Source organism: Dasypus novemcinctus, chromosome 22 (genome assembly GCF_030445035.2).
Source record: "Dasypus novemcinctus isolate mDasNov1 chromosome 22, mDasNov1.1.hap2, whole genome shotgun sequence".
Taxonomy (NCBI): Eukaryota; Metazoa; Chordata; class Mammalia; order Cingulata; family Dasypodidae; genus Dasypus; species Dasypus novemcinctus.
In genome coordinates, this window is record NC_080694.1 from 68,614,128 (window position 1) to 68,631,140 (window position 17,013).

A 17,013-nucleotide genomic window follows, 5' to 3' on the forward strand; every position below is an offset into this window, starting at 1 on the left:
TATCTGGCCTATTCCCCTACCTTGAAAATTATGAATAAATCTGCAAAAAACATTTGTGTATAGATTTTTGTATGAGCATAATTGTTAATTTCTTTTTTTTAAATTTATCTCCCCTTCCTCCATTGTCTGCTCTCTGTGTACATTCCTTGTGTGTTCTTCTGCATCTGCTTGCATTATCTGGTGGCACTGGAAAACTGCACCTCTTTTTTTTTCCATCATCTTGCTGCATCAGCACTCCATGTGTGTGGTGCCACTCCTGGGTGGGCTGCGCTTTTTTCATGTGGGGCAGCTCTCCTTGCACTGGGTGCCCCTGTGTGGCAGGGCACTCCTTGCACATGGCAGCACTGAGCATGGACCAGCTTACCACATGAGTCAGGAGGCCCTAGAGATCAAAACCTGGACCCTCCATATGGTAGACAGATGCTCTATCAGTTGAGCCAGGGCCACTTCTCTGTTAATTTCTTTTAAATACTTAGAAGTGGGATTGCTGGATCATACTGTAAATATATATTCAATTTTATTTTCCAAAATAGTTGCAACATTTTGCATTATCACCCCAATATATGAGGTCCAGTTGTTCTACATGGTTGTCAGTATTTGATATTGTCAGGTTTGGAGAAATTTTTTGTAAAAGAATGCTTTGAGAAGTGTGTAGAAGTATCGCATCATTGGGGTTTTTTTGTTGTTTTTTTTAAAGATTTTATTTATTTATTTCTCTCCCCTTCGCCCCCCCATCCCGGTTGTCTGTTCTCTGTGTCCATTTGCTGAGTCTCCTTTGTCCGCCGCACAGGAATCTGTGTTTCTTTTTGCTGTCATCTTGTTGTGTCATTTGTCCATGTGGGCGGCACCATTCTTAGGTAGGCTGCACTTTCTTTGGCATTGGGTAGCTCTCCTTACAGGGCACACTCCTTGTGCATGGGGCTCCCCTATGCAGCAGGGCACTCCTTGTGCACATCAGCACTGCACATGGGCCAGCTCCACATGGGTCGAGGAGGCCCAGGGTTTGAACCGCGGACCTCCCATGTGGTAGATGGAGGCCCTAACCACTGGGCCAAGTCCACTTCCCAAATCATGGTTTTAATTTGCAGTTCCTTAAAGGTTAATGATGTTGAACTTCTCTTCATGTGTTTATTTACTCCCCTGCATCAATTTTTGGTGAAGTGTCTGTTCAAATATTTTACCCATTATTCATGTATTTTTCTCTACTGTTGACTTTTTGAGAGTTCTATACATATTCTAGAAACAAATTCTTCATCAAAATGTGAGAAGGGTTAAAATCTCCAACTATAATTGTGGGTTTGTCTATTTGTCCTTTAATACAATCAACTTTTGTTTCATGCCTTTGGAACTCTGTTGTTAGGTCCATATATATACAGCTTTTTTATGTCTTCTTGCAGAATTGAGCCCCTGTCATTTTAGAGTGTCCTTTTTTTATCTGTGAAAATATTCTTTGTTTTGTAGTCCACTTTTTCTGAGATTAGTACAGCTACTCCACAGCCCTTTTGGTTGTTGTATACAAGGTATATTCATTTCCCTTCTTTTACTTTTCACCTATTTATGTTTTAGATTTAAATTGGGTTTCTTCTAGATAGTGTGTAGTCATGTTTTATTCTTTCATCCTACTTGATCTTTGTCTTTTAGTTGATGTGGTTAGACCACTCATATTTAATGTGATTATTGATATGGTTAAATTTCAATCTACCTCCTTCCTAGCTGTTTCTACTTGCTCCATGTGTTTCTTTTTTCATATTTTTCTGTTACTTCATGGCCTACTTGAGTATTTTCATGACTCCATTTTATCTCCACATTTGGCATATTATTTAATATCTCTTCTTGTAATTCTTCAGTGTTTTTCCAAAGGTTTTCTATATACATCTTTAACTAATCAATTTCTACCTTCAATCCCTATTGTACTATTTCATGAAGAGTAATAACAGCCTTACAATTGCATATTCTCAATTCCTCCCTCTCATCCTTTCTGATATAGTTTGGACACATCTTGCTTTTATATATGCTATAAATATATGACACATTGCTACTATTTTTTCCTTTCAGGAATTAACTTTTAGAACAAGTAAAGATAAGAAACATACATTTAATTTTACATTAATTTATTCCAGCACTCTTTATTCCCTGGTATAGAATCAAGTTTCTTTATGGTATCATACCATTATAGTCTTTCTACCTATACAGTTTCCTTTAATATTGATCACAGTAGAGATCTTCACTGGCGGCACAAGCTTCACCATCCAGCTGAGACAGGACAGTGTGAAGGGCTTGTGATGAAGCATTCGGACTTCTTCCCAGACCCCCCATCTCAGGACATGGGTGCAAAGCCCAGAAGGCACATAACACCATTCCAGGGAGCTGGAGCACAGGCACAGGACCTCCCCGGTCTGGGTTCTTGCTCTAAAGAAGGACCTGAAATCCAGCAGCTCAGCACCCCCTTGTTACAAACACAGAACCTCATGGTCCACCCAGACCTTCTGGATCCTTATGGGAAGCACAATTTCAACTCCCTCCAAGACAAGAGCAATCCAGGCTAAGACCCCATTGCCCACCTGTGGATCTACACTAGGGTCTTTTGTACAAATCCAAGGGCTTGGCCTGCTGCCAACATTGGGGTCAGTGAAGCTGGTTAAGGGGAGAGAGGGAGAGAGGCAGGAAGGGAAGGACCAAATCACCAGGAATTAATTAAAGTAGAAACTGTCAGTCCTGCTCAGTGTGATGCCCACATGGACAGAGCACCAATTGGACATAGGCCTGTCCACCCTCACTCCTCACAGCATCACTCAGCACAGCAGACACATGGGTTTTGGAAAGTTCTCGGGGCATTTTATTTCCTCTTTCTTGTTTAAGAATTTTCCTCTTCCTCAATTGATTCCTCAGTCCCACCTAATACCAAGACTCTGTAAAAGCAAAAATCATCCCAGGTTCTCATTTTCAAGGGAAGCAGGAAGGGGCAGCTCAGGGCACCATGAAGTAAGACAGGGCTGTGGACATTCCACACCCAGCTCTCCTGAGCAGGATGGTTGGTCAGGGCAGGGAACACAGGTTAGTGTGGGGGCAGGGGGCAAGCTACCTCCCCATCCTCCAGTATACAACAGGAATGCGGACACACAGATGCCAGCTGAGGAAGGAAAGTCTTCACATCCCAAAGGAAAGGGGTCTTGAAGTCACACGAGGGGTGTGAACAACTCTTGAATTTCTCCATCCCCCAAGAGGCAGCTTTGTCACGCTACAGAAAAAAACAATCAAGAGCACGTTCAGGTCGTCTCTGTAAATGCTGACGTCGTGATCAGCCCTCCACAGTCCTCATGTCCATGTCCAAGGAATCCCCAGGACCCAGGTGTGTCCTCTCAGCCCAACCCCTCTCTGCTTTCAGGTCCTCTAGGATCTCATCTCCAGAAGCCTCCAGAGACACATCAGAGCCCTGGGCACTGTCGCTGGCTGGAGAGGAACAAACACAGGGTCTGGTCAGAGCCACAGGGAGATGTGAGTCAAGGAGTGACGAGGGGTGAGCTGCCCCGTGGGCTCTGTCTATACTCCCCAAAGCCTCAAGTCAGCCTTGACCCTCCACACCACCTCCCCCTCCATCCCCCACTTACAAGCAGCCTGAGCGTAGATCCCTCGTTTTCCACCTGTGGAAAAACAACTAGTAAGAACAGGACAGGAGGACCTGAGAACTAGTCCTGGATCCAGGGAAGATTCCAGAACCATGACTGCAGACCCAGGGCAGGATCAGGAAACAGGAGGTGGGGGATGTGTGGGCTGGACCTTCTGCCCTCCTGGAGGTCTGTCCTCAGCAGCTCCTTCCCTCTGACTGCTGGGAACAGGGGCCTCCACGTCATGACTGGGGACATTGTCCTACTTCTCTCACAGGTTTATAAAGTAAGTGTAGTAACAGGCCCAGACTGGATGGGCACATGTGTGAGGAGGGGCTTCACGGTACCAGGAAGGGGCAGGGCACACTGCTACCCGGGCTGGAAACCCCCCTGGACAAGAAACCTCAGACCCGCCCCTCCCCTACCTGAGCTCTTCCTCCTCCAGATCAGAACTGCAGCCACCACGGACACTCCAAGGATGACCAGGGCAGCCACGATTCCCACGATGAGGATGATGGGCTGTGAAGGCGGCTCTGAGAAGGGGGAAGGTCAGGGGCCCTGACCCCAGGCTCAGCCCTGACCCTGCTGGAGGAGCTCAGAAGGGCTCCTGCTTCCCTAGAAGAGGACCCACCTCCTCCCACTTACCCCATCTCAGGGTGAGGGGCTGGGGCAGCCCCTCGTGCTGCACGTGGCACGTGTATCTCTCTTCCTCCCCAGAAGGCACCACCACAGCCGCCCACTTCTGGAAGGTTCCGTCCCCCGCAGGCCTGGTCTCCACAATCTCCATGTCCTGGGTCTGGTCTTCCCCTTCCCGCTGCCAGGTCAGCGTGATCTCCGCGGGGTAGAAGCCCAGGGCCCAGCACCTCAGGGTGACCCCACGGTCAGGGATGGGGTGGTGGGTCACATGTGTCTTTTGGGGGGTCTGCGGGAAGGTCAGAAACTTCAGGAACTTTCCATTTCTCTCCTGGCCATCCTAGCAGCGTTCATGTGACCACCAGGAATGGACAGGACATTTGGGGTTGGGGCGCCTCGCCCCCCTGTACCTGTGCGCAGCAGCGTCTCCTTCCCGCTCTCCAGGTATCTCTGCAGGTCCTCCACGCACTGCCTCTCCAGGTAGGCTCTAGAGTGCTCTGCATCACGGGCCTCCTCCCACTTGCGCCCTGTGATCTGCGCCGCCGTGTCCGCCGCCGTCCAGGAGCGCAGGTCCTCGCTGAGGGCGATGAAGTCCGCGGCGCCGTCGTAGGCGTGTTGAAAGTACCCGCGGAGGAGGCGCCCGTCGGGGCCCATGTAGCAGCCAGACATCAGCGGGAGGGTGTGAGACCCTGGCCCCGACCCGAGGTCAGCCCTGCCCACCAGGTCCCACCCATGACCGGCCACCCCGTTGGCTCGGTCAGGTATTTTCCTCCGCCCCCCTGTTCACTCCGCCCCCAGCGCAGGCTGGTCCTGGCTGGTCTGGTATAAACTGAAAACGAAACGGAGGAAAAGTCCCTCCCGCGATCCCGGGTGGGGGTCCCGGGTCCCGCAGCCTTGGGGTGCAGTGGGGACCCGAGACTCGGGGCAACCCCGGCCCCCGCCTGGCTCACCGGCCTCGCTCTGGTTGTAGGAGCCGCGGAGGGTCCGCAGGTTTACCCGGGAAGTCTGTGCCTCGTCCTTTTCCACCCGCGTCTCCCGCTCCCAGTACTCGGGCCCCTCCTGCTCCGCCCACGGCGCCCGCGGCTCCATCCTCGGACTCGCCGCGTCGCTGTCGAACCGCACGAACTGCGTGTCGTCCACGCAGCCCACGGCGAGGTAGTGGGTGTCCCCGCGCTCGGGCCGGGACACGATGGTGCTGAAATACCTGAGGGAGTGGGGGCCTGGGGGGGGGGGGCGGGCACGGCGTGGGGGTCGCGGCTTCCGGGGTCCTGCCCCCACCCAGGTCCCCTCACCCCTCCGGGCAGCCCCCCGACCCCGCGCTCACCCGCCCGGGTCGGGGTCAGGGCCAGGGCCCCCGAGAGCAGCAGGAGGAGGGTCCCCGGCGCCATGGCCGGACCCCCGGGTCTGGCCGAACCTGAGTCCCGGCGGGTCGGGGCGGGCTCTGGATGGGCCGCGGGGCCGGCGATTGGCTTCTCCAGAACCGGGCCCGCAATGGGATGCAGCCTGGGCCCGCGTCACGAGGGTCGGGGCAGAAGGACCTGACTCGGACTGGGAGAAAAAGTGAAACTGCGGGGACCGGGGGCTCCCCAGCTCAGCCTTCCCGCCCCACACGCCAGCCTCGGGGGATATCCTGAGAGCAAGACCGGTCCTGGACTGACCCGCTGACCCCTCCCCTGCACCGAGCACTCTGTCACCCCTGTCAGTGAGGCCTGGTCCTGACTCTTAATTGCTTACAAATTAGTGAGGACCCCAAGGAGATTTTATGTGGCTTATAGCTGTTCGTATTGACTATATTAGAAATTAAAACAAAATTTTAAATTATTAGCTTTCACCACAAAATTTGATATCTATAGAATTTTCATAAGTGCCCTTTATCACCTTGAAGAAGTTGCCTTTGTTCCTAGTTTATTGAGAAATTTTATTATCAAAGATGTTTAATTTTAAATGCTTTTTCTGCATTGAGTTTATATTATTGTTATTCTATGTTCTGATAAATGATAAATTAGATTAATTTTCATATATTCATCCCAGCTTGCATCATGGATAAACGTTCTTGGTTGTGATGTATTATCCTTTTAAAATGATTTTGGTGCCTTGCAGACGCCACCGTCGGCCACTGCAGTGCCTCACTGAGCAGCCAAGATCAACCCCACCGTTTCTCCGACACTGCGGTGGATTGCGAGCCCTTGGGCCGCTTCTCTTTTGAGCTTTTTGCAGATAAAGTTCCAAAGATTGTAGAAAATATTCGTGCCCTGAGCCCTGGGGTGAAAGGGACTGGGTTATAAGGGTTCCTGCTTTCACAGAATTGTTCCTGGGCTTATGTGCCAAGGTGGTGACGCCTCACGCCACAGTGATGCTGGTGGCAAGTTCATCTATGGGGAGAAGTTTGACGGTGAGAACTTCATCCTGAAGTACAAGGGGCCTGTAATCTTCTCCATGGCCAGTGCTGGACCCAGCACAAATGGCTCCCAGCTTTCCATCTGCACCACTGAGACTGCTTGGTGGGATGGCAGCATGTGGTCTTTGGCAAGGTGAAAGTGGGCAGAAGATTGTGGAAGTCGTGGAGCGCCTTGGGTCTAGGCATGGCAAGACCTTCAAGAGGTTCACCTTTGCTGACCGAGGACAAGTCTAATGAACTGGATTTGTCTCTAGTCTTAACCTCCAGACCGTTCTTTCTGTGGCTCAAGAGAACGCCCACTGCCCTGGTCTGCTCTCAGTATTCTATAATCTCTGTGTTGTTTCTGCAGTTCTTTGGATTCCACTGCAGGTCTTTGGGTTCCACATCATCTTCCCCTTCATTCCAAGTGTAGTTGGATTGCAGAGTTAAATTTATGAATATGAAATTAAAATCTTAAACAACTGTATTAGTTGGCCAAATGGGAGCTGATGCAAAATATAAGAAATTGGTTGGTTTTCATAAAGGGTATTTATTTGGGATAGGAGCTTATATACTCAAGGCCATAAAGCATAAATTACTTCCTTCATCAGAGTCTGTTTTCACGTGTTGGAGCAAGATGCTGTCGACGTCTGTGAGGGTTCTTTCTGCCTGTGTTCCTCTCTTCCAGGGTCTTGCTTCTCTCTGGGTTCAGGGCTCCTCTCTTCCCAGAGCTTGCTTCTTCCTGAGCTCAAGGTTCCTGTCTTCCTGGGGCTTGCTTCTGTTTCCTCTGTGATCTTACTTCCTGGGGCTCCAGGTTAAGGCTTCAGCATCAAACACCAACTTCAAAATTCTAACATCAAAAACCTTTAACTCTAATAGGACATTAAACCGATATATGCACACCAATGTTCAGAGCAACATTATTCACTATTGCCAAAAGTTGGAATCAACCCAAATGCCCATCAACAGAGGAATGGATAAATAAAATGTGGTATATACATACAATGGAATACTACTCAGCTATAAAAAAGAATACAGTACAAACACATGTGATAACATGGATGTATCTTGAGGACCTTATGTTGAGTGAAGCAAGGCAGGCATTGAAGAACAAATGCTACATGTCCTCTCTAATATGAAACAAGCAAACCAAGCTGTCTCAGAGAGCTAGAGACTGCAGGGTAGATTTAAAGGAACTTGGGAGGGAAAGGAAGGTTGCGAGCTGATGCCTACATGGGCGAAGTCTATGATAAGCTGGCGGAGGTCCAGCGTTCATTACCCAGGGCCTCCTGGTGAAGCACAGTGAGCTGTCCCACATGGAGTGCTGGCCCACGTGGAAAGCTGGCCCATGCAGAAGTGCTGGCCAATGCAGAGAACTGACACAGCAAGATGACACAACAAAAAGAGACACATAAGAGACTTGGACCAGGAACTGAGGTGGCGCAAGAGAATGATCGCTTCTCTCCCACTCCAGAAGTTCCCAGGATAGGTTCCCAAAGCTGCCTAATAAGAATACAAGCAGACACAGAAGAGCACACAGCAAATGGACACAGAGAGCAGACAATGGGTGGGGGGGATGGGGAGAAACAAATAAATAAATCTTAAAAAAAGAATCTTAACTCTGTCCTTTGCCATGTCCTTTGCCTACTGATGTGGCCCAATCAAAGCCCTAATCATAATTTAATCATGCCAGGGTACAGACCAGAATACAAATATAACCCTATACCTATTTTTGGAATTCATAACTATATGAAACTGCTACAGCAACCAAAAAAATAAAATCAAAATTGTTTTGGACTTGATTTGCTGGTGTTTTGAAAATGATTCCTGAGAAACTTTGGTCTAAAGCTTTTATATCAGTCAGGGTTCTCCAGGGAAACAGATTTTATAGGATTTGTTTCACATAACTGTAGGGATGGGCAAGTCCAAATTCTGAATTCTGAAGGGCAGGCTACAAGCTGGGAAATCCAGTGAAGGATTTTCATGAATTGCCCAGAAGAAGCTGGCTGAAGTAGAGATGGAAATCCCTTCCTCTGACTACTGAAACAATCACTTCTCTTTTTAAGCCTTCAACTAATTGGATGAGACTTCTCTCATTGTTGAAGGTGATCTCCTCAGTTGATTGTCGATGTCATCAGCCATAGATGAAATCGACCTAGAAGTATTCTGCTTAGAAAGATCAAGTTAGAATTTGGTAGACTGCTCATCTATTTCACTTCTAGGTGCCCTATGACCTATTAGTCAGTGCCATAGATCTCTGTGACTCCGACTATTTTGATTATTGCTTTGAGTCTCCTGTTCATTGTGGTAGCCATGCCCAATTATCTTTGGTGTTTCAGTGCTGCTACTTGGTTTTTGCCAGCCCAGGTTCAGATCATCCCATTAGTGTTTTAAAAATTCAGTTCCATGGCAGCAGTTATCATAGTAATATCTGGCTTACAGGGAAGAGCAACCACAGAGCTCTTCAGTGATGTTAGAGTTATTCTCACGAATTTATTCCTCACAGTCCCGGTGAGAGGTGTGCCTTTGGATATTCCCAGGGTGGGTGGGAAGGTCTTGCATTATAAATCCATCCTAACATTCCAATCTTTCTAAGTCTTTGGATCCCCTCACCTACAGTGTACTGGGGCAATTCTGGAACCCACCTTAGACAGTGTCGGCTATCTTTTGGTTCATGTTTCAGCCAACTGTCTGGACAAACTGTTAGAACACGTTTTAACCCCTCAAGTTACAATACTGAATCCGGTATCTCTACTCAGGGGCCCATACCAATAAATTCACCCTAATTCAACTTTATATTCCTTTTGTCATAATCCCACACCCTTAATGTCCATTCCCATACATATCCCCTTATTTCTGTCTATATAAACTGGAAAACTCTTGCAGTTCTTTTGGAATATAGCATATTTCCTCATGGGTCACACTTTCTACTTCATTTTGGGGGGTTTATTGTGACTTTAGGTACATGTCTGTAAGTAAAGAGGTGTGATGGACAGTAGGCAAGGAAAAGCATTAGAAGAGTCTTGCAAGCCAATTACCTCAGGGCATTCTGTTGTAGTTTCATCTGGTGGGACAGAATTAATCTCTCCAGGTGGCTGACCCCTTGGGGGCAGGCTGGAACTTCAGTGGTTGTCTCAAGGCAGGTTTGAGGTTGGTTGGTCATCTCCTTAGGGCAGGAAGGAGGTGGGTGGCTGTCGCCTATGGGTGGGCCATTACAGGTTTATCTGGCAAAGTCCCAGAAGAATTTAGGGTTTCAGTGTCCCCACTGCTATCATCATCAACTGACATGTCTCCAACCCAATCTTCAGTATTCCACTCCTTGCCAATCAATATCCAACTTAAACAGCAGACTCCCTGCAAGGTTGAGGTTTTAGTATCTCTTGTAACTCTGCTACTCACACAATGAGACTCTGGGTCTGGTCTTCAGAGATTTCAAGTTTACAGCTACATGAAACAAGATTTCCTTTCAGGACGTACTTAAAAACTTAACCTCATTCGAGCAGAGCTTATGTTGCAAATTTGAAACCATCAGCTCACCCCCTTCCTTTTGTAACTGTATCCAGTGTATTTAGGAATAGCCAGCCAACATATTGTACATTTAAACTCCACAAAACACTGTTAAGGTGAAGAAAACACTCACACCCCAAGCCTTGCCTCTTATAAGCATGGAAGTAATCATATCCAGTGGTGATATTTTCTGTGTATCTTTTGCCAAATCATGCCATGACTGTCAGAACCATCTTGATTATTGGAAACAGAGTCATTAGTGATCTTTAATATAGTCAATGTAGAGAGCCAATTGCAAAAAAAAAATCCCAGAACCAATGCAGAAATCCCATTTTTAAGATTCTGTTTCTCAGGAAACACTCTTGATATGAAGCTTTATTAATAAGGGTTCTCTAAGGAAAAAGAACTGACAGGAGATATCTGTAAATAATACGAGATTTTATAAAATTGTCTCATGTGAGCATGGAATGCATAAGTCCAAATTCCATAGACAGGCTGCAAGCCAGAGACTCCAGTGAAGTGCCTTGATGAGTTCCCCAGGAGACACTGGCTGCCTGAGTGAATACAGGAATTCTCTACCTGAATGCTGAAAGCACTTCTCCTTTTAAGACCCTCAACTGATTGAATGAGATGCCACTCATTGCTGAAGGCAATCCTCTCAGTTGATTGGAAATGTAAGCAGTCAAAGATGCAACCAACTCACTGATGATTAAAGTCCATGAAATGCCTTTGTATTACAATTATCCCAGTGCGTGCTTGACCAAGTAACTGGGTACCACTATCTGGCCAATTTGACACATTCACATAACCATTACGACAGTAATTCAGTCACATCTTCAGGGCCACACTTGTAATTCTAGTTCTCTTATTCAATTTGTAAGAAGCACAATATATGAGAAGCATAATAAAACAAGGTATGCCCATACATCTGTTATAACTCTATCCTACAGAATGCCTTACTGAAGGTTCCCAAATCCCACACATCAATTCAATTAAGGAAATTCTAGAAGGGCCAACCATGCCATGTGCTTCTCAGAACAATCTCAAAAAGAGCTTTGAAGAGGCTTGATTTAGTGACTGTGGCCTCACCGGCCATGCTGACCGTGATGGAGTCTTCACGCTGGCTCTAGACTAATGATTCGATCTCCATACTACTGCTTGGGCCCAAGTCCTTTCTTCTTTATTTTATTTTGTTTGCTTTTAATTGTGTTAAAACATACACAGCAAAGAATCATTTAAAATTTTAAAGTATTTCTTTGAAATAAAATACATAGACTGTACTGTATAACTTACACTGTATTTCCAGACTCTCTTCGTCATCCTATACCAATACTCAGTCATTTAGAAGCAACTCCCCAATCTTGCCTTCACTCCCCTGGAAACTACTCTTCTACTTTCTATCTCTATGAATTTGTTTATTCTAGTAATTTTATGCAATATTTGTCAATTTGTGCCTGCTCTTTTCACTCAACATGATGTATTAAGGCTCATCCATGTTGTAGCATGTACCAGACTTCACATCTTATGACTGAATAATATTTCACTGTATGGTTTCACTATATTTTGCTCATCCATTTATCTGCTGATGGATACCTGGGTTGCTTCCTCCTTTGGGCTATTGTGAATAATGGTGTGATGAACATTAGTGTACAAATATCTATTTTCAATTCTAAGAGTGGAATTGCCCAGACATGGTAATTTTATGTTTAATTTGCAGAGGAATGGCCTAAACTGTGGGTTTTCATAAATGCCCTTTATCATGCTGAGAAAGTTCCTTTCTATTCCTAGTTTTCTGAGTGTTTTTATCCTGAAAAAAAAAGTTGGATTTTGTGAAATGCATTTTTGAGATTATCATGTTTTTTCCCCCTGCATTCTGTTAATGTGGTCTACTACATTGATTTTCTTTTGTTGAACCACCCTTGCATACCTGAAATAAACCCCACTTGGCCATGATATATACTCCTTTTCATTTACTGTTGCATTTGGTTTGCCATTATTTTGTTAAGGGTTTTTGTATCTATATTCATAAGGGTATTGGTCTATAATTTTCTTTCTTTTGCTGTCTTTTTCTGGTTTTGATAGGGAAAGGCTGGCCTCATAGAAGGAGTTAGGATATAATCCCTTCTCTTCAACTTTTTAGAAGAGTTTGAGAAGGATTGTTGTTAAATCTTCTTTAAATGTTTGCTAGAATTCTGCAGTGAAATCATCTGCTCCTGAACTTTCTTTGTTGGGAGGTTTATTATTATTATTATTACTGATTCAAGCCCTTACTTGTTGCAATCTGTTGATATTTTCTATTTCTCCTTGCATCAGATTAGATAATCTGATAATTGTATGCTTCTACAAATTTGTCCATTTCATCTAGGTTCTCAATCTTGTTGACATATAGATGTTCATGGTTCCTTCACATCCTTTTTATTTCTTTAAGGTCAGTTGTTAATATCTCCACTTTCATTTTTTATTTTAATTACTTGTGTTCTCTCTTTTCCTTTGTCAGTCTTGCTAAATAATTGTTGATTTTATTGATCTTTTTTAAAAACATCATTTGGTTTTGCTGTCTTTATTATTTTTCTACTCTCTATTTCATTTATCTCTGCTCTAATATTTATTATTTCCTTTTGGGGGTCTTAGTTTGCTCTTCTTTTTCTAGTTTCTTTAGTTGTGAAGTTATTTTTATCATTCTTCTTTTTTAATATAGGCGTTTGAGGTTATAAATTTCACTCTGAGCATAGACTTCACTGCATCCCATAAGTTTGAGTATGCTCTGTTTTAGTTTTTGTTCATCTCAAAGTATTTCCTCATTTCCCTCATGACTTCTTCTTTGACCCATTGGTTGTTTAATAGTATGTTGTTTAATTTCCACGGTTGTAAATTTTCCAGTTTTCCTTCTTTTCTTGATATCTAGTTTTCTTCCACTGTGGTCTGAAATATACTTTGTTTGATTTCAATATTTTAAATTTTATTAAGATTTTATTTGTTGGCCTAATATATGATCTAATCTAGTAAATATTCCATTACATTTGAGAAGAATGAGTATTCTACTGCTGTTTTGTGGGGTGTTCTATATGTGCCCATTAGATATAATTCATTAAGAGTGTTATTCAAGTCCTCTATTTCCTATTGATCTTTCAATTACTGAAAGTAGTGTATTCAAGTCTCCCAACTATTATTGTAGAACAATCTATTTCTCCATTCATGTCTGTCAATTTTTCTCCCTATATTTTTGAGGCTCTGTTGTGAGGTGCATATATGTTTATGGTTGTCATATCTTCTTGCTGGATTGAATCTTTTATCAATATACAATATCCTTCTTTGTCTTATAATCTTTTGACTAAAAGTCTATTTTGTCTGACAATATTTATATGACAATATCACATAGAATACCTTTCCCCACTCTTTTACTTTCAACCTCTTTGTCTTTGTACCTAAAGTGAATCTCTTGTAAACAGCTTATACAGGGATCATGCATCTTCATCTAATCTGTAAATCTCTATCATTTAATGGAGAGTTTAATCCATTCACATTTAAGGTAATAACTAAGAAGAAAGAATTTACTGCTGCCATGTAGTTATTTGACTTCTGTATGTTTTGTTTGCTTTTTTATTACTTAATTACTTCATTATTTCCTTTTTTTAATTAGTTAGGATTTTTGGTAGTATGCCATTTTCATTCCCTTGTTTCCTTTTCCCTATTTTTAAAGATAGTTTCTTATTGGTTACTTTTGTAATTGCAATGAACATCTTAAACTAGTAACAACCAAGTTGAGCTGTTTCTAACCAAGCGTCAGTAGTATACAAACTGTCTATTCATATGTATCTCCATCCCTCCCCTTTATATTATTATTGTCTCAGGTTACATCTTTCTCCAAAATACTTTTTTTATTTTTTAAAGGTACTTTAGATTACATAAATATTACATTAAAAAATACAGGGGATTCCCATATGCCACACTCCCTACTCCTCCCACATTTTCCCACATTAATAACATGCTTCATTAGTACATTTGTTACAATTGATGAACACATATTGGAGCATTGCCACTAAATATGGATTATAGTTTACAATATATTTTACATTCTGTTCCACACAATTGTATAAGTTATGAAAAAATATATAATGGCCTGTATTTGTCTTTGTAACATCATTCAGGACAAATCCAATATCCCGAAGATGTCCCCATATTACACCTATTTTTTCCTCTCCCTCCTCTCAGAAAATTCAGTGGCCACTGCACCCACAACAATGATAAAAGTTCTTTCACTGCTAGAATAACAATAAGTCTATAGTAGAATAACAGTGAGTCTGCTCTAGTCCATCATTCATTCCCCAATCCTGAGGACTGTAGGATGGTGATGCTCACTCTACCTCCAATTGAGGGGCTTAGATCCCATGGGGCAGATGGATGAGACTATCTTGCCTGCAGTTACAGACTCTTTATGTTCCTTGGGATGGGAATTGTCCATCATTATCTTCTTGTTACTTGTCCCAGGTGATTCCAATGAACTGGAGAGTGGGTGTTGCAACTCTGTTGAGGTTCAGGGCCCAGCTGGCATATGGACAGCCCAAAGATTTAAGTCTCTTGGACATAGAACTATCAAGTCTGGTACTACCTGTAAGTTCAAACAGAAGATGCAGAAGAGCTATGAGTAGGGAAATCACAAATGAATCCAACTTTGTCACATGAGGAGCATAGATTCCAAAGCAGGGCTCAATGGCAGGGTGCCAAACTCTTGAGCTGTCTCTCCTGCCTATAGTGTCTGGATGTCCCTAGAGTCTTCATAAGTCCCATTTACTGATGCAATATTTACTGTGGCAGCCAATGATATCCTGCTGAGACGTGCATAAGTTTAACCTCTAGAATGACCTCCCAACTCATTCTGAAATCTCTTAGCCATAAAAATTCACTTGTATTTACCCTTTCCCCCTTTTGGTCAAAGTCTTTTTCCAGGTGCATTGCAATTGGCATTTGGTAACAATCCCGCAGTGCCTGGGAGTCTCATCCCCAGGAGTCATGTCCCAGGCTGGGGGGAAGGAAATTTACATGCTTAGTTTGGATCAGAGAAAGGCCACATTTGAGCAGCAAGGAGGCTCTCAGTGTCAGAGTCTCGGACCCAAAGGGTATTGGGAATGAAAAACAATGAGAGATTGGGATCAGAGGATTTGAGGCATTGAAGCCTCAAGCTCATCAGACAAATTTATTGGTCTCAGGGGCTTCCTTATATACCCCAACTGATCGTGAGAAGCAGGAACTATTCTAGATAACTATTACCATTATCTTATTCTTAATAACACAGTGGATTAGATAGTAACCAAAGCTCACAATGTTCTAGTATGTTATTGGAACAATTACACTCATAAATCTTGTTGCCCAGGTTGTTCTGTTCTATCACATCCTGATTCCACCAGAATGTTACATCCTCCTGAGAGATTTGTGGCCTGCACTTATATCTCTAGGGACAGCATGACCCAGTAATCAAGGAAGTAACTTGCTATTATGGAAACAACATGCCTTTGTTTCCCACATTTCCCCCTTTTTGTTTTAGTCAGGGTGGCTGTGCCTGTCTTAGGTTGCCCTCCTCTGAGAGTCTTACCCATCATTGGCTACCAGCCAAGCACTCTGACCATGGGGAACTATATCAGGTTTTTTGCAAGTACCAACTTATTAGCTTGTCCCATCACATCAACATGGTGCAGTCTTCGGCATACTACTCATCCCAGGTAAGCAACAACAATGAGCAACAAGATTAACACACAAAGTCCTATTCCTAATGCTGATAAAAAATGATAAGATTTCCACCAATTTACTGGATTAAACTTATTGAAATGAGAAATCAAATCATTAAAAATATCCTTATCATCAACTACATCAATCTGATTATGAGACATTTCTAATGTCTTTTTCTGTAATTCTTCTATTTCTAATGACATATTACCTTTATGACCTATAAATGATTTTTAATCTTTTCTCAGTCAAACATAGAATTATTATAAACAAGTGGAGTAATACAAAAGTTACTTTCATTCCAATCACATTTCAATCCTCTAAGTAGATTTAAGTTATATACTTGATCTCCAAGATGTAAAACTGCTGATTCTAAATCATTAACTCTACTGTTTAATTCTTTATCATATATTCTTGACTATGCCATAAGTCACTAGCATTCTTGTGCCAATCATGCACGTAATGTTGAGTTTGCACAGTTTCATGCAAGGCCACAACAGCTGCAGCAGCAGTTGCAATGACACCAATTAGTCCCAATATGCCAGCTCTTAGCAGTCCCACAAATTGCTTTGAACGCTTCAGGATTTCTTGAGCCATATGGAACAGCAGTTGACTCTTAGGTGACGATTGCCAAATTTGGTTCATTCGCACTTGGATCCACACTCCCCACTGCCTTCAAGCCATTGTAATGAAATCTCCATTCTGTAAAATGTTCTCAGACAAACAGGTACGCAAGACCCCACTTTTATAAAATAGAGCATTCTTGGTTATAGTTAATTTTCCGAACACAAACACATAAGGATCTCTTACACACAATTGAAAATGATGAGTTTGATCTAAATGCAGATATTGACCATTCTTACTATTATTCCTGATCCATTCTATAGTAGGAGCTATTCCTAGAAAAACTTTCCACAAATTCTTCTGTTTATGTATAGATGTAATGTTACACCATGGAGAAGGGATCCATTTCCCTTTATATTTCCAAACACTATCATTTTTGTCAAAAATTATTTTTTCATCCAATTCAAGGGATTCATGAAAGGGATATTGCATATTACTAACTTGCTGTCCTTTACTATTTAACCCATACCAAATAAATCTGCCATTATATTTAGTGAGACTCCCCATAGGGGCACTTTCCCACACTATTCCATAGGAATCATTAAA

At 43.4% G+C, this 17,013-nt stretch overlaps 2 pseudogenes; one reads left to right on the top strand and one right to left on the bottom strand.

Annotated features, from left to right (window-relative positions):
• Nucleotides 1-3,298: 3,298 nt before the first annotated feature.
• On the bottom strand, nt 3,299-5,665 carry LOC101427913 (class I histocompatibility antigen, Gogo-B*0101 alpha chain-like; annotated as a pseudogene).
• Nucleotides 5,666-5,683: 18 nt separating this feature from the next.
• LOC105745015 (peptidyl-prolyl cis-trans isomerase A pseudogene) lies at nt 5,684-6,870 on the top strand (annotated as a pseudogene).
• The last annotated feature ends 10,143 nt before the right edge of the window (nt 6,871-17,013 follow it).